This window comes from Hyperoodon ampullatus (genome assembly GCF_949752795.1).
Source record: "Hyperoodon ampullatus genome assembly, chromosome: 4".
NCBI lineage: Eukaryota > Metazoa > Chordata > Mammalia > Artiodactyla > Ziphiidae > Hyperoodon > Hyperoodon ampullatus.
In genome coordinates this window covers 130,443,645-130,462,655 of record NC_136917.1, presented here as the reverse complement: position 1 = coordinate 130,462,655, position 19,011 = coordinate 130,443,645, and the positions used below count along the sequence as shown (strand labels likewise).

Below are 19,011 nucleotides of genomic sequence, written 5' to 3'. Positions count from 1 at the left end.
GGGAGGGGGAAGGGTAAGCTGTGACAAAGCGAAAGAGAGGCATGGACATATATACAGTACCAAACGTAAGGTAGATAGATAGTGGGAAGCAGCCACAGAGCACAGGGAGATCAGCTCGGTGCTCTGTGACCGCCTGGAGGGGTGGGATGGGGAGGGTGGGAGGGAGGGAGATGCATGAGGGAAGGGATGTGGGAACAGATGTATATGTATGACTAATTCACTTTGTTATAAAGCAGAAACTAATAATAAAAAAAAAAACTACAATGAGATATCATCTCACACCAGTCAGAATGGCCATCATCAAAATATCTAGAAACAATAAATGCTGGAGAGGTGTGGAGAAAAGGGAACACTCTTGCACTGCTGGTGGGAATGTGAATTGGTACAGCCACTATGGAGAACAGTACGGAGGTTCCTTAAAAAACTACAAATAGAACTACCATATGACCCAGCAATCCCACTCCTGGGCAAATACCCTGAGAAAACCATAATTCAAAAAGAGTCATGTACCAAAATGTTCATTGCAGCTCTATTTGCAATAGCCAGGAGATGGAAACAACCTAAGTGTCCATCATCGGATGAATGGATAAAGAAGATGTGGCACATATATACAATGGAATATTACTCAGCCATAAAAAGAAACGAAATTGAGCTATTTGTAATGAGGTGGAAGGACCTAGAGTCTGTCATACAGAGTGAAGTAAGTCAGAAAGAGAAAGACAAATACCGTATGCTAACACATATATATGGAATTTAAGAAAAAAAAATGTCATGAAGAACCTAGGGGTAAAAGAGGAATAAAGACACAGACCTACTAGAGAATGGACTTGAGGGTATGAGAAGGGGGAAGGGTAAACTGTGACAAAGCGAGAGAGTGGCATGGCCATATATACACTACCAAACGTAAAATAGATAGCTAGTGGGAAGCAGCTGCATAGCACAGGGAGATCAGCTCGGTGCTTTGTGACCACCTAGAGGGGTGGGATAGGGAGGGAGGGAGGGAGGGAGATGCAAGAAGGAAGAGATATGGGAACATATGTATATGTATAACTGATTCACTTTGTTGTAGAGCAGAAACTAACACACCATTGTAAAGCAATTATACTCCAATAAAGATGTTAAAATAAATAAATAAATAAAAATAAAGTAAAAAGGCTATAAGTTGATAGAGAGATTTGCATGCATATAACTAACAGAGAAATATATAGGGGTCCTACATATATATTGGTAAGAAAAAGGACCCAACATAAAAATAAGTAAAAGATATAAACAAGCATTTCATAAAAAAGGAACTTCTTATAGCCAATAAATGAATTTCTCACAGTTATTAATAGTTAGGGAAATATATATCAAGACCCGTTAAACTCATTCAATAGGTAAAAGCTAGGAAGCCTGAACACATCAAGTGTTGGAAAAGAGGTCAACAATTTGCGTGTACAGTTTTGCTAAGAGAGTGAATTGATCATTCTTCCATCCTACAACCCAGCAAGAGAAATGCTTGCACATATGTACCAGGAGACATATACAAGTATAGTCATGGCAGTACTTTTAGTAATTGCAAAAAAAAAAAAAAAAAAAGAAAAAGAAAAACCACACAAACCAAATGCCCATAAGATAGGAGAATGGATAAATATATAGTGGTACATACACATAATGGAATATTATGTGAAAATCAATGAATTATACATTTCCATATCAGTATGAATAAATCTTAATGTTTGGTTTTTAAAAGGGCAAGTTAAAGATTACTCTTTTTATAAAATTCAAGAGCTGGGCTTCCCTGGTGGCACAGTGGTTGAGAGTCCGCCTGCCGATGCAGGGGACGTGGGTTCGTGCCCTGGTCTGGGAGGATCCCACATGCCGCGGAGCGGCTGGGCCCGTGAGCCATGGCTGCTGGGCCTGCGCGTCCGGAGCCTGTACTCTGCAACGGGAGAGGCCACAGCAGTGAGAGGCCCGCGTACCGCAAAAAAAAAAAAAAATTCAAGAGCTAAGTCTACATATTTTGTTTATACATATATATGTATTGATTTAAAATTCTGTTTTTAAAAATGTGGAAATGTTAAACAGAACATTTAGAGCAATGATTACCACGTATGAAGCAAGGGGTGTAAGAGGGAAAGAACATGCAGGTCCATATAAGTTATTGTCCATGATCGGTTTTTGTATTGGATTATAAACTCAAACAAGATGTGTATACCTGGGGAGACCAATGATAACTATGTCATGAGCCAAGGAATATGGTTAGTCCAACTATGATACCTTAAATCCAGGTAAAAAAAAAAATACATACTTCTAACCAGCATGATTTGAGGGAAGTGAAACAATGGAAAGAACATTTCATTATATGTATGCATTGCCAGGAGGCTACAGGGGCTAGGCTGGCCATGGTACGTCTCCACTGAAATATCCTGAGCATCTAAGGAAGGTGAAAAGAGACCAAACCTAGTTTTATATTTGTCACAGTATATCTAATTGATTGGATATTTAAATTTAAGGTCTAACTCTTTGAAAAGCAACTTAATAAATATAAAAGAAAAGGTTAATTTTAAGATTTAAATTTAAATATTAGGTGTGGCAGCCCTTGCAGGTCCGGGGTCAGGCAACCATGCCCCCGGCCCAGCCATGGTGCAGTCCTGGTACATGGACGAGTCGCCGGCGACCCGCGGCGGCCCCACGGTGCAGAGCCCACGCGCCCGGTCTGCCTGGAGTGGCTGTATGGGCTCGGCGTCCTTTACTGGACGTTGGATGCTGACAAAGATGAGAATGATCCAGAATTAGAAAAGATCCGAAAAGAGAGAAACTACTCCTGGATGGACATAATAACCATATACAAAGACAAACTACCAAATTATGAAGAAAAGATGAAGATGTTTTACGAGGAGCATTTATACCTGGATGACGAGATTCGCTACATCCTGGACAGCAGTGGGTACTTAGATGTGAGGGATAAAGAGGACAGGTGGATCCGGGTCTTCATGGAGAAAGGAGACATGATCACTCTCCCCGCCGGGATATACCACCGCTTCACGCTGGACAAGAAGAACTACACGAAGGCCATGCAGCTGTTTGTGGGAGACCCAGTGTGGACGGCGTACAGCCGGACAGCTGACCACTTCAAGGCCCGTGGGCAGTATTGAGTTTCTGGCACAGATGGCCTAGCAGTGCCCTGGGGCCTCGGGCACCCGAAAGTCCGGGACATGATAGCAGCAGAAAATCTGTCCTATTCTCCTTGCTTTTGTGTTGTAGACTTGAGGCTAGGTGAGCTTTCCTCTGCAAGATTGTTTGATCAGAATACGTTTTAATGGAAGTAGCTGTAGAACCGGTTGGTACATGGAAGCACCTGTGGAAATCTGGGCAAATCCGTTCATTTTCTCTAATTCAGGACCAGTGGTCAGTGGCCCTGTATCAGCTCGTGCCTTCAGCTGTGACCGAGTGAGTTTCAACTCCCCAAACGCAGCCACTTAGCTGCCCCATCTGGACCTGATTCTTGGACTTTAAGCAGGTACCAAGCAAGGCCATGCCTGCCTTGTGCGGAGGAGTGACAGTGGATGACAGGACTGGGCAGAGAGAAGAAGCTTTTCTCCCAAAACATGGGGGGAAGCTGGGTGGGGGAGTGCCGTGGGGGATGAGCTGGCGAGTTAGGGGGACCCTCACTTGATTATGCCACTTTCTTCTTCAAAATAGAGTAGGTGCCTTAACGTTGAAAAATAAATAAATAAATAAATAAATAAATAAATAAATAAATAAATAAATAAATAAATATTAAATATGTTAAATACCTTTTATGTTACATTCATTTTGACATACTGGCATTTTGTAAGTGAATAAAACTCTGTGGTAAATCCTGCCAGTAATCTTTGGTGAAGGTTTATATTATACATTTATCAAAATAGTTGACCAAACTTTTATTCATTCATCTGTCTGTCTACCTGTCTACCTACCTGAATACCCATCCACCTGTTTCCTGGACATGATAATAACAGTGTTTGAGAGCAACTCCCCTTTCCCTTCATTCACTGTTGCACAGACTGAAACTACTAATTTATTGCAGTGGACATAGATCTCCCTCTACTGGTACAAAATGATAATGCCGATCAATGCTATAAAGTTTTTGTTTCTTTGTTTGTTTGTTTTTAATAATTGCTTTACAATGGTGTGCTAGTTTCTGCTCTACAACAAAAGGAATCAGCTATACACATACACGTTCCCACATCTCCTCCCTCTTGCATCTCCCTCCCTCCCAACCTCCCTATCCCACCCCTCCAGGCGGTCACAAAGCACCGAGCTGATCTCCCTGTGCTATGCGGCTGCTTCCCACTAGCCATCTATTTTACGTTTGGTAGTGTATATATGGCCATGCCACTCTCTCGCTTTGTCACAGCTTACCCTTCCCCCTCCCCATATCCTCAAGTCCATTCTCTAGTAGGTCTCTGTCTTTATTCCTCTTTTACCCCTAGGTTCTTCATGACATTTTTTTTCTTAAATTCCATATATATGTGTTAGCATATGGTATTTGTCTTTCTCTTTCTGACTTACTTCACACTGTATGACAGACTCTAGGTCCTTCCACCTCATTACAAATAGCTCAATTTCGTTTCTTTTTATGGCTGAGTAATATTCCATTGTATATATGTGCCACATCTTCTTTTTTTTTTTTTTTTTTTTTCTGTACGTGGGCCTCTCACTGCTGTGGCCTCTCCCGTTGCGGAGCACAGGCTCCGGACACACACAGGCTCCGCGGCCATGGCTCGCGGGCCCAGCCGCTCCGCGGCATGTGGGATCTTCCGGGATCGGGGCACGAACCCGTGTCCCCTGCATCGGCAGGCGGACTCTCAACCACTGCGCCACCAGGGAAGCCCGCCACATCTTCTTTATCCATTCATCCGATGATGGACACTTAGGCTGTTTCCATCTCCTGGCTATTGTAAATAGAGCTGCAATGAACATTTTGGTACATGACTCTTTTTGACATATGCTATTCTCAGGGTATATGCCTAGGAGTGGGATTGCTGGGTCATATGGTAGTTCTATTTTTAGTTTTTTAAGGAACCCCCATACTGTTCTCCATAGTGGCTGTACCAATTCACATTCCCACCAGCAGTGCAAGAGTGTTCCCTTTTCTCCACACCCTCTCCAGCATTTATTGTTTCTAGATATTTTGATGATGGCCATTCTGACTGGTGTGAGATGATATCTCATTGTAGTTTTGATTTGCATTTCCCTAATGATTAATGATGTTGAGCATTCTTTCATGTGTTTGTTGGCAGTCTGTATATCTTCTTTGGAGAAATGTCTATTTAGGTCTTCTGCCCATTTTTGGATTGGGTTGTTTGTTTTTTTGTTATTGAGCTGCATGAGCTGTTTGTAAATTTTGGAGATTAATGCGTTGTCAGTTGCTTCATGTGCAAATATTTTCTCCCATTCTGAGGGTTGTCTTTTGGTCTTGTTTATGGTTTCCTTTGCTTTGCAAAAACGTTGCAGTTTCATTAGGTCCCATTTGTTTATTTTTGTTTTTATTTCCATTTCTCTAGGATGTGGGTCAAAAAGGATCTTGCCATGATTTATATCATAGAGTGTTCTGCCTATGTTTTCCTCTAAGAGTTTGAAAGTTTCTGGTCTTACATTTAGGTCTTTAATCCATTTTGAGCTTATTTTTGTGTATGGTGTTAGGAAGTGACCTAACCTCATACTTTTACATGTACCTGTCCAGTATTCCCAGCACCACTTATTGAAGAGGCTGTCCTTTCTCCACTGTACATTCCTGCATCCTTTATCAAAGATAAGGTGACCATATGTGCGTGGGTTTATCTCTGGGCTTTCTATTCTGTTCCATTGATCTATCTTTCTGTTTTTGTGCCAGTACCATACTGTCTTGATTACTGTAGCTTTGTAGTATAGTCTGAAGTCAGGGAGCCTGATTCCTCCAGCTCCATTTTTCATTCTCAAGATTGCTTTGGCTATTCGGGGTCTTTTGTGTTTCCATACATATTGTGAAATTTTTTGCTCTAGTTCTGTGAAAAATGCCGGTGGTAATTTGATAGGGATTGCATTGAATCTGTAGATCGCTTTGGTTAGTAGAGTCATTTTCACAATGTTGATTCTTCCAATCCAAGAACATGGTATATCTCTCCATCTATTTGTATCATCTTTAATTTCTTTCATCAGTGTCTTATAATTTTCTTCATACAGGTCTTTTGTCTCTTTAGGTACGTTTATTCCTAGATATTTTATTCTTTTTGTTGCAGTGGTAAATGGGAGTGTTTTCTTGATTTCACTTTCAGATTTTTCATCATTAGTGTATAGGAATGCCAGAGATTTCTGTGCATTAATTTTGTATCCTGCTACTTTACCAAATTCATTGATTAGCTCTAGTAGTTTTCTGGTGGCATCTTTAGGATTCTCTATGTATAGTATCATGTCATCTGCAAACAGTGACAGCTTTACTTCTTCTTTTCCAATTTGGATTCCTTTTATTTCCTTTTCTTCTCTGATTGCTGTGGCTAAAACTTCCAAAACTATGTTGAATAAGAGTGGTGAGAGTGGGCCACCTTGTCTTCTTCATGATCTTAGTGGAAATGCTTCCAGTTTTTCACCATAGAGGACAATGTTGGCCGTGGGTTTGTCATATATGGCCTTTATTATGTTGAGGAAAGTTCCCTCTATGCCTACTTTCTGCAAGGTTTTTATCATAAATTGGTGTTGAATTTTGTCAGAAGCTCTCTCTGCATCTATTGAGATGATCATATGGTTTTTCTCCTTCAATTTGTTAATATGGCATATCACATTGATTGATTTGCATATATTGAAAAATCCTTGCATTCCTGGAATAAACCCCACTTGATCATGGTGTATGATCCTTTTAATGTGCTGTTGGATTCTGTTTGCTAGTATTTTGTTGAGGACTTTTGCATTTATGTTCATCAGTGATATTGACCTGTAGTTTTCTTTCTTTGTGACATCCTTGCCTGGTTTTGGTATCAAGGTGATGGTGGCCTCGTAGAATGAGTTTGGGAGTGTTCCTCCCTCTGCTATATTTTGGAAGAGTTTGTGAAGGATAGGTGTTAGCTCTTCCTTAAATGTTTGATAGAATTCACCTGTGAAGCCATCTGATCCTGGGCTTTTGTTTGTTGGAAAATTTTTAATCACAGTTTCAATTTCAGTGCTTGTGATTGGTCTGTTCATATTTTCTATTTCTTCCTGATTCAGTCTTGGCAGGTTGTGCATTTCTAAGAATTTGTCCATTTCTTCCAGGTTGTCCATTTTATTGGCATAGAGCTGCTTGTAGTAATCTCTCATGATCTTTTGTATTTCTGAAGTGTCAGTTGTTACTTCCCCTTTTTCATTTCTAATTTTATTGATTTGAGTCTTCTCCCTTTTTTCCTTGATGAGTCTGGCTAATGGTTTATCAATTTTGTTTATCGTCTCAAAGAACCAGCTTTTAGTTTTATTGATCTTTGCTATCGTTTCCTTCATTTCTTTTTCATTTATTTCTGATCTGATTTTTATGACTTCTTTCCTTCTGCTAACTTTGGCGGGTTTTTGTTCTTCTTTCTCTAATTGCTTTAGGTGCAAGTTTAGGTTGTTTATTCGAGATGTTTCCTGTTTCTTAAGGTAGGATTGTATTGCTATAAACTTCCCTCTTAGAACTGCTTTTGCTGCATCCCATAGGTTTTGGGTCGTCGTGTCTCCATTGTCATTTGTTTCTAGGTATTTTTTTTATTTCCCCTTTGATTTCTTCAGTGATCACTTCATTATTAAGTAGTGTATCGTTTAGCCTCCATGTGTTTGTATTTTTTATTTATTTATTTGTGGTACGTGGGCCTCTCACTGTTGTGGCCTCTCCCGTTGTGGAGCACAGGCTCCGGACGCACAGGCTCAGCGGCCATGGCTCATGGGCCCAGCCGCTCCGTAGCATGTGGGATCTTCCCGGACCGGGGTACGAACCTGTGTCTCCTGCATCGGCAGGCGGACTCTCTACCACTGCACCACCAGGGAAGCCCATGTGTTTGTATTTTTTACCGTTCTTTTCCTGTAATTGATATCTAGTCTCATAGCATTGTGGTCGGAAAAGATACTTGATACAATTTCAATTTTCTTAAATTTACCAAGGCTGATTTGTGACCCAGGATATGATCTATCCTGGAGAATGTTCCATGAGCACTTGAGAAAAGTGTGTATTCTGTTCTTTTTGGATGGAATGTCCTATAAATATTATTTAATTCCATCTTGTTTAATGTATCATTTAAAGCTTGTGTTTCCTTATTTATTTTCATTTTGGGTGATCTGTCCATTGGTGAAAGTGGTGTGTTAAAGTCCCCTCCTATGAATTTGTTACTGTCGATTTCCCCTTTTATGGCTGTTAGTATTTGCTTTATGTATTGAGGTGCTCCTATGTTGGGTGCATAAATATTTACAATTGTTATATCTTCTTCTTGGATCGATCCCTTGATCATTATGTAGTGTCCTTCTTTGTCTCTTCTAATAGTCTTTATTGTAAAGTCTATTTTGTCTGATATAAGAATTGCTACTCCAGCTTTCTTTTGATTTCCATTTGCATGGAATATCTTTTCCATCCCCTAACTTTCAGTCTGTATGTGTCTCTAGGACTGAAGTGGGTCCTTTGTAGACAGCATATATATGGGTCTTGTTTTTGTATACTTTCAGCCAATCTGTGTCTTTTGGTGGGAGCACTTAGTCCATTTACATTTAAGGTAATTATTGATATGTATGTTCCTATTCCCATTTCCTTAATTGTTTTGGGTTCGTTATTGTAGGTCTTTTCCTTCTGTTGTGTTTCTTGCCTAGAGAAGTTCCTTTAGTATTTGTTGTAAAGCTGGTTTGGTGGTGCTGAACTCTCTCAGCTTTTGCTTGTCTGTAAACGTTCTAATTTCTCCATCAAATCTGAATGAGATGCTTGATGGGTAGAGTAATCTTGGTTGCAGGTTTTTCTCCTTCATCACTTTAAATATGTCCTGCCAGTGCCTTCTGGCTTGCAGAGTTTCTGCTGAAAGTACAGCTGTTAACCCTATGGGGATTCCCTTGTGTGTTTTTTATTGTTTTTCCCTTGCTGCTTTTAATATGTTTTCTTTGTATTTAATTTTTGACAGTTTGAATAATATGTGTCTTGGCGTATTTCTCCTTGGATTTGTCCTGTATGGGACTCTGTGTGCCTCCTGGACTTGATTAACTATTTCCTTTCCCATATTAGGGAAGTTTTCAACTATAATCTCTTCAAATATTTTCTCAGTCCCTTTCTTTTTCTCTTCTTCCTCTGGAACCCTTATAATTCGAATGTTGGTGCGTTTAATGTTGTCCCAGTGGTCTCTAAGACTGTCCTCAGTTCTTTTCATTCTTTTTTCTTTCTTCTGCTCTGCAGTAGTTATTTCCACTATTTTATCTGCCAGGTCACTTATAAGTTCTTCTGCCTCAGTTATTCTGCTATTGATCCCATCTAGAGTATTTTTCATTTCAATTTTTGTGTTGTTCATCGTTGCTTGTTTCATCTTTAGTTCTTCTAGGTCCTTGTTAAATGTTTCTTGCATTTTGTCTCTTCTATTTCCAAGATTTTGGATCATCTTTACTATCATTATTCTGAATTCTTTTTCAGGTAGACTGCCTATTTCCTCTTCATTTGTTAGGTCTGGTGGGTTTTTATCTTGCTCCTTCATCTGCTGTGTGTTTCTCTGTCTTCTCATTTTGCTTATCTTACTGTGTTTGGGGTCTCCTTTTTGCAGGCTGCAGGTTCGTAGTTCCCGTTGTTTTTGGTGTCTGTTCCCAGTGACTAAAGTTGGTTCAGTGGGTTGTGTAGGCTTCCTGGTGGAGGGGACTAGTGCCTGTGTTCTGGTGGATGAGGCTGGATCTTGTCTTTCTGGTGGACAGGTCCAGGTTTGGTGGTGTGTTTGGGGGTGTCTGTGACCTTATTATATTTCTAGGCAGCCTCTCTGCTAATGGGTGGGGTTGTGTTCCTGTCTTGCTAGTTGTTTCGCATAGGGTGTCCAGCACTATAGGTTCCTGGTCGTTGAGTGAAGCTGGGTGCTGGTTTTGAGATGGAGATCTCTGGGAGATTTTTGCCATTTGATATTATGTGGAGCTGGGAGGTTTCTTGTGGACCAGTGTCCTGAAGTTGGCTCTCCCACCTCAGAGGCACAGCACTGACTCCTGGCTGCAGCACCGAGAGCCTTTCTTCCACAAGGCTCAGAATAAAAGGGAGAAAAAAAGAAAGAAAGAAAGAAAGAGAGAGAGAAAGCAGGTAGGGAAGGAAGGAAGGAAGGAAGAAAGGGAGGGAGGGAGGGAGGAATGAAGGAAGGAAGGAGAGAAGGAAGGAAAGAAAGAAAGAAGATAAAATATAATAAAGTAAGATAAAATGTAAAGTTATTAAAATAAAAAATAATTATTAAGAAAAAAAAACCGGACGGATAGAACCCTAGGACAAATGGTGGAAGCAAAGCTATACAGAAAAAATCTCACACAGAAGCATACACATACACCCTCACAAAAAGAGGAAAAGGGGAAAAAATCGTAAATCTTGCTCTCAAAGTCCGACTCCTCAATTTGGGATGACTCGTTGTCTATTCATATATTCCACAGATGCAGGGTACATCAAGTTGATTGTGGAGCTTTAATCTGCTGCTTCTGAGGCTGCTGGGAGAGATTTCCCTTTCTCTTCTTTGTTCGCACAGCTCCCGGGGTTCAGCTTTGGATTTGGTCCCTCCTCTGCATGTAGGTCGCCGGAGGGCATCTGTTCTTCGCTCAGACAGGACGGGGTTAAAGGAGCAGCTGCTTCGGGACTCTGGCTCACTCAGGCCAGGGGGAGGGAGGGGCACGGTTGCGGGGCGAACCTGCAGCGGCAAAGACCGGTGTGACATTGCACCAGCCTGAGGTGTGCCGTGCATTCTCCCAGGGAAGTTGTCCCTGCATCCTGGGACCCTGGCAGTGGCAGGCTGCACAGGCTCCCCAGAAGGGGGGTGTGTATAGTGACCTGTCCTCGCACACAGGTTTCTTGGTGGCGGCAGCCTCAGCAGCCCCAGCGTCCCACGCCCGTCTCTGGGGTCCATGCTTTTAGCCGCGGCTCACGCCCATCTCTGGAGCTCCTTTAAGCAGCGCTCTTAATCCCCTCTCCTTGCGCACCAGGAAACAAAGAGGGAAGAAAAACTCTCTTGCCTCTTCGGCAGGTCCAGACTTTTACCCCGGACTCCATCCCGGCTAGCCGTGGTGCACTAACCCTGTAGGCTGTGTTCTTGCCGCCAACCCCAGTCCTCCCCCTGCGCTCCGACCGAAGCCCGAGCCTCAGCTCCCAGCCTCGCCAGTCCCAGTGCGTGAGCAGACAAGCCTCTTAGGCTGGTGAGTGCTGGTCGGCACCGATCATCTGTGCGGGAATCTCTCCTCTTTGCCCTCCACACCCCTGTTGCTGTGCTCTCCTCCGTGGCTCCGAAGCTCCCCCACTCTGCCACCCACAGTCTCCGCCCACGAAGGGGCTTCCTAGTGCGCGGAAACCTTTCCTCCTTCACAGCTCCCTCCCAGTGGTGCAGGTCCCGTCCCTATCCTTTTGTCTCTGTTTATTCTTTTTTCTTTTGCCCTACCCAGGTAGGTGGGGACTTTCTTGCCTTTTGGGAGGTCTGAGGTCTTCTGCCAGCGTTCAGTAGGTGTTCTGTAGGAGTTGTTCCACGTGTAGATGTATTTCTGGTGTATCTGTGGGGAGGAAGGTGATCTCCACGTCTCACTCTTCCACCGTCTTCCCCTCGTCCTCTAAAGTTTTTAAGGTTGTTTAAAATGCGGCTATTCCTTTAAGTCATACCCACCATTCCATTGCCTTGTGTAGCATCAGCATAAAAAGTAATCTCACTTTTGAATCTATCTTAAAGGCCACAGTTCTTTTCTAAAATCAAATTATCTAAATTTTTATAAATAAAAACAAATTATTAAGTGAATATAACACAAACAAAAACAAGGTAAAGGTGTTTTAGCTTTTCCTCATTCTTGGAAGTAAAATCATCTTGTCTTATTGAAATCTTAAACAAATTTTTTTTCAATTTTATTTTATTTATTTTTTATACAGCAGGTTCTTATTAGTTATCCATTTTATACCTATTAGTGTATACATGTCAGTCCCAATCTCCCAAATGATCACACCACCACCCCGGCCCCAGCCACTTTCCCCCCTTGGTGTCCATACATTTGTTCTCTACATCTGTTTCTCTATTTCTGCCCTGCAAACCAGTTCATCTGTGCCATTTTTCTAGGTTCCACATATATGCGTTAATATACGATATTTGTTTTACTCTTTCTAACTTACTTCACTCTGTATGACAGTCCCTAGATCCATCCACGTCTCTATAAATGACCCAATTTCATTCCTTTTTATGGCTGAGTAGTATTCCTTTCTATATGTGTACCACATCTTCTTTATCCATTCGTCTGTCAATACTCATTTAAGTTGCTTCCATGACCTGGCTATTATAAATAGTGCTGCAATGAGCATTGGGGCGCATGTGTTTTTTTGAATTATGGTTTTCTCTGGGTGTATGGCCAGTAGTGAGATTGTTGGGTCATATGGTAATTCTATTTTTAGTTTTTAAGGAACCTCCATACTGTTCTCCATAGTGGCTGTATCAATTTATATTCCCACCAATAGTGCAAGAAGGTTCCCTTTTCTCCACACCCTCTCCAGCATTTGTTGTTTGTAGATTTTCTGATGATGCCCATTCTAACTGGTGTGAGGTGATACCTCATTGTAGTTTTGATTTGGATTTCTCTAATAATTAGTGATGCTGAGCAGCTTTTCATGTGCCTCTTGGCCATCTGTATGTCTTCTTTGGAGAAATGTCTATTCAGGTCTCTGTCCATTTTTAGATTGGGTTGTTTTTTAATATTGAGCTGCATGAGCTGTTTATATATTTTGGAGATTAATGCTTTGTCTGTTGATTCATTTGCAAATAGTTTCTCCCATCCTGAGGGTTGCTTTCCATCTTGTTTGTAGTTTCCTTAGCTTTGCAAAAGCTTTGAAGTTTCATTAGGTCCCATTTGTTCATTTTTGTTTTTATTTCCATTACTCTAGGAGGTTGATCAAAAAAAATCTTGCTATGATTTATGTCAAAGAATGTTCTTCCTATGTTTTCCTCTAAGAGTTTTGTAGTGTCCAGTCTTACATTTAGGTCTCTAATCCATTTTGAGTTTATTTTTGTGTATGGTGTTAGGGAGTGTTCTAATTTCACTCTTTTGCATGTAGCTTTCCAGTTTTCCCAGCACCACTTATTGAAGAGACTGTCTTTTCTCCATTGTATATCCTTGCCTCCTTTGTCATAGATTAGTTGACCATAGGTGTGTGGGTTTATCTCTGGGCTTTCTATCCTGTTCCATTGATCTATATTTCTGTTTTTGTGCCAGTACCGTATTATCTTGATTACTGTAGCTTTGTAGTATAGTCTGAAGTCCAGGAGCCTGATTCCTCCAGCTCCTTTTTTTTTTCCCTCAAGACTACTTTGGCTATTTGGGGTCTTTTGTATCTCCATACAAATTTTAAGATTTTTTGTTCTAGTTCTGTGAAAAATGCCATTGGTAGTTTGATAGGGATTGCTTTGAATCTGTAGATTGCTTTGGGTAGTAGAGTCATTTTCACAATATTGATTCTTCCAATCCAAGAACATGGTATATCTCTCCATCTGTTGGTATCATCTTTCATTTCTTTCATCAGTGTCTTCGGTATTTTATTCTTTTTCATGCGATGGTAAATGGGAGTATTTCCTTAATTTCTCTTACAGATTTTTCATCGTTAGTGTATAGGAATGCAAGAGATTTCTGTGCATTAATTTTGTAAACTGCAACTTTACCAAATTCATTGATTAGCTCTAGTAGTTTTCTGGTGGCATCTTTAGGATTCTCTATGTATATTATCATGTAATCTGCAAACGGTGACAGTTTTACTTCTTCTTTTCCAATTTGTATTACTTTTATTTCTTTTCTTCTCTAATTGCCGTGGCTAGGACTTCCAAAACTATGTTGAATAATAGCAGTGAGAGTGGGCAACCTTGTCTTGTTCCTGATCTTAGAGGAAATGCTTTCAGTTTTTCACCATTGAGAATGATGTTTGCTGTGGGTTTCTCATATATGGCCTTTATTATGTTGAGGTAGGTTCCCTCTCTGCCCACTTTCTGGAGAGCTTTTTATCATAAATTGGTGTTGAATTTTGTCAGAAGCTTTTTCTGCATCTATTGAGATGATCATATTGTTTTTATTCTTCAATTTGTTAATATGGTGTATCACATTGATTGATTTGCGTATATTGAAGAATTCTTGCATACCTGCAATAAATTCCACTTGATCATGGTGTATGATCCTTTTAATGTGTTGTTGGATTCTGTTAGCTAGTATTATGTTGAGTATTTTTGCATCTATATTCATGAGTGATACTGGTCTGTAATTTTCTTTTTTTGTAGTATCTTTGTCTGGTTTTGGTATCAGGGTGAAGATGGCCTCATAGAATGAGTTGGGAGTGTTCATTCCTCTGCAATTTTTTGGAAAAATTTGAGAAGGATGGGTGTTAGTTCTTCTCTAAATGTTTGATAGAATTCACCTGTGAAGCCATCTGGTCCTGGACTTTTGTTTGTTGGAAGATTTTTAATCACAGTTTCAATTTCATTACTTGTGATTTGTCTGGTCATATTTTCTGTTTCTTCCTGGTTCAGTCTCGGAAGATTATACCTTTCTAAGAATTTGTCCATTTCTTCCAGGTTGTCCGTTTTATTGGCATAGAGTTGCTTTTAGTAGTCTCTTAGGATGCTTTGTATTTCTGTGGTGTCTGTTGTAAATTCTCCTTTTTCATTTCTAATTTTATTTATTTGAGTCCTCTCCCTCTTTTTCTTGATGAGTCTGACTAATGGTTTATCAATTTTGTTTATCTTCTCAAAGAACCAGCTTTTACTTTTATTGATCTTTGCTATTGTTTTCTTTGTTTCTGTTTCATTTATTTCTGCTCTGATCTTTATGATTTATTTCCTTCTGCTAACTTTGGGTTTTGTTTGTTCTTTTTCTCTAGTTCCTTTAGCAGTAAGGTTAGTTTGTTTATTTGAGATTTTTCTTGTTTCTTGAGGTAGGCTTGTATTGCTATAAAACTCCCTCTTAGAACTACTTTTGGTGCATCCCTAGGTTTTGGATCGTTGTGTTTTCATTGTAATTTGTCTCTAGGTATTTTTTGATATCCTCTTTGATTTCTTCATTGATCTCTTGGTTATTTAGTAATGTATTGTTTTGCCTCCATGTGTTTGTGTTTTTTACATTTTTTCCCTGTAATTGATTTCTAATCTCATAGTATTGTGGTCAGAAAAGACCCTTGATATGATTTCAGTTTTCTTAAATTTACTGAGGCTTGATATGTGACCCAGGAAGTGGTCTGTCCTGGAGAATGTTCCATGTGCACTTGAGAAGAAAGTGTAATCTGCCTTTTTGGATGGAATGTCCTATAAATATCAATTAAACCTATCTGGTCTATTGTGTCATTAAAAGGTTGTGTTTCTTTTTTAATTTTCTGTTTGGATGATCTGTCCATTGGTGTAAGTGAGGTGTTAAAGTCCCCCACTATTATTGTGTTACTGTTGATTTCCTCTTTTATAGCTGTTAGCAGTTGCCTTATGTATTGAGGTGCTCTTATGTTGTGTGCCTATATATTTATAATTGTTATATCTTCTTCTTGGATTGATCCCTTGATCATTATGTAGTGTCCTTCCTTGTCTCTTATAACATTCTGTATTTTAAAGTCTATTTTATCTGATATGAGTATTGCTACTCCAGCTTTCTTTTGATTTCCATTTGCATGGAATATCTTTTTCCATCCCCTCACTTTCAGTCTGTATGTGTCCCAGGTCTGACGTGGGTCTCTTGTAGGCAGCATATATATGGGTCTAGTTTTTGTATCCATTTAGCGAGCCTGTGTCTTTTGGTTGGAGCATTTAATCCATTTACATTTAAAGTAATTACCAATATGTATCTTCCTATTACCATTTTCTTAATTGTTATGGGTTTGTTTTTGTACGTCCTTTTCTTCCCTTGAGTTTCCCACTTAGAGAAGTTCCTTTAGCATTTGTTTTAGAGCTGGTTTTCTGGTGCTGAATTCTCTTAGCTCTTGCTTGTCTGTACAGCTTTTGATTTTGCCATGTAATTTGAATGAGATCCTTGAGTGGTAGAGTAATCTTGGTTGTAGCTTCTTCCCTTTCATCACTTTAAATATATCATGCTGCTGCCTTCTGGCCTGAAGAGTTTCTGCTGAGAAATCAGCTGTTAACCTGATGGGAGTTCCCTTGTATGTTATTTGTCATTTTTCCCCTGTTGCTTTCAATAATTTTTCTTTGTCTTTAATTTTTGTCAGATAGATTACTGTGTGTTTCAGCGTGTTTCTCCTTAGGTTTATCCTGCCTGGGACTCTCTGTACTTCCTGGACTTGCATGGCTATTTCCTTTCTCATGTTTTGAAGAACACCTTTCTATGTGAATCCTTGCAGGTTTCTTATCCTCTACACATGTACTTCTGAATTTTTTGTTCATTTTAGACCTTTTCTTTTTTTGTTCTTCTAGCTTTACTGAGATATAATTGACATATAGCACTGTGTAAGTTAATGTGTAGAGCATAATGATTTGACTTACATATATCATGAAATTATTATTGCAGTAAGTTTAGTGAATATTCATTATCTCATACAGATACAAAATTAAAGAAAAAGAAAAAAATGTTTCCTTGTGGTAAGAATTCAGTATTTATTCTTGTTAAAACTTTCATATATAACATATAACAGTGGTACATTACATCCCTAGTACTTTTTATCTTATAACTGGAAGTTTGTACCTTTTGATTGCCTTCATCCAATTCCCCTTCCCCCCACCCCCTACCTCTGGTAACCATACATCTGATCACTTTTTCTGCGAGTCTTTTTTGTTTATTTTTGAATTATAATTAACCTTCACCACCAAGTTAATTCCTGTTATACAACATATTGATTCTATATTTCCATATGGTTCAAAATGATCACCACGATAAGTCTATAGTCACAATCTGCCATCATACAAAGTTACTACATAGTTACTCACTATATTTCATACCTGTGATTCATTTACTTTGCAACTGGAAAGTTTGTATCTCTTAATCTCCCTTACCTATTTCTTTCCTCTGCCGCCCCCCCCAAACTCTCCCCACCACTGGGTCTGGCAACCGTGTGTTTGTTCTATGTATCTATAACTCTGTTTCTGTTTGGTTGTATTTGGTCATTTGTTCTGGTTTTTTTAGGTTCACATATAAGTGAAAGCATACAGTATTTGTCTTTCTCTGTCTTACTTATTTCACTTAGCTAATACCCTCTACATCCATCAGTGTTGTCACAAATGGCAAGATTTCATTCTTTTTTATGTCTGAGTAACATTCCATGTGTATATTTATACCACATTTTCTTTATCCATTCATCTATTGATGGGCACTTAGGTTGCTTCTGTATCTTGGCTATGATATGGAATAATAATGCTGCAATGACATAGGGATGCATATATCTTTTCTATTTAGTGTTTTCATTTTTGGTTTTGTTTTGTTTTGCTTTGCTTTGTTTTTGGACAAATACCCAGGAGTGGAATTGCTGGATCATATGTTTGTTCTATTTTTAGATTTTTGAGAAACCTCCATACTGTTTTCGATAGTGGTGGTGCCAATTTACCTTCCCAACAGCGCATGAAAGTTCCCCTTCCTCCATATCCTTTTCAATACTTGTTACTTGTTGTCTCTTTGATAATAGCCATTCTGACATATATGAGGTGATATCTCCTTGTGATATGCATTTCCCCATTGATTAACAATGTTGAGCACCTTTTCATGTGCCTGTTAGCCATCTGTATATCTTCTTTTGAAAAATATCTGTTCAGATCCTCTGCCCATTTTTTCAATTGGGTTTTTTTTTAAATGTTGAGCTGTAGGAGTTATTTGTATATTTTGGATATTAACCCCTTATCAGATATATCATTTGCATATATTTTCTCCCATTCAGTAGGTGGCATTTTCAGTTTCTTTATAGTTTCCTTTGCTTTACAAACACTTTTTAGTTTGATGCAGTCTCAGTTGTTTATTTTTGCTTTTATTTCCCTTGCCTGGGGAGCATGGCCAATAAAAAAGAAAAACGTTACAAGGACCAATGTCAAAGAACATACTGCTTATGTTTTCTTCTAAAAGTTTAATGGTTTCAGGGCCTACATTTAAGTCTTTAATCCATTTTGAATTTATTTCTGTATATGGTGTAAGAGTGGTCCAGTTTCATTCTTTTGCATGTAGCTGTCCAGCTTTCTCAACACCATTTATGGAAGAGGCTGTCTTTTCCCCACTGTACATTCTTCCCTCCTTTGTCATAGATTAATTGCCCATGTACATATGGGTTCAGTTACAGGCTCTCTATTCTGTTCCATTTATGTATGAGCATGTTTTTGTGCCAGTACCACACTGTTTTGATGACTGTAGCTTTGTAGTATAGTTTGAAGTCAGGAGGCATAATACCTTCAGCTTTGTTCTTCTTTCTCAAAATTGTTTTGGCTACTTGGGTCTTTTGTTTCCATACAGATTTTAGAATTTTTTATTTTAGTTCTGTGAAAAATGACATTGGTATTTTGATAAGTATAACATTGAATCTGTAGATTGCCTTGGGTAGTATGGCCATTTTAACAATATTAATTGTTCCAGTTCATGAACACATTGTATCTTTCCATCTGTTTCTGTCATCTTCAGTGTCTTGTAGTTTTGTGAGTACAGGTCTTTTATCTCCTTTGTTAGATTTTTTCCTAGGTATTTTATAATTCTTGAAGTGATTGTAAATGGTATTGTTTTGTTAATTTATCTTTCTGATAGTACATTGTTAGTGTATAGAAATGCAACATACTTATGTTTATTAATTTTGTATCCTGCAACTTTACAAAATTCAATGATGAGTTCTAGTAGTTTTTTGGTGGTGTCTTTAGGATTTTCTATGCATAATATCACATCATCTGTAGTGATCTG

At 39.2% G+C, this 19,011-nt stretch overlaps 1 pseudogene across 1 annotated transcript; it reads left to right on the top strand.

The window, feature by feature from the left end:
* The first annotated feature begins 2,622 nt into the window (after positions 1-2,622).
* LOC307052747 (acireductone dioxygenase-like) lies at positions 2,623-3,159 on the top strand (annotated as a pseudogene). Its single transcript has one exon. The product of its transcript is annotated as an acireductone dioxygenase-like (transcript).
* The last annotated feature ends 15,852 nt before the right edge of the window (positions 3,160-19,011 follow it).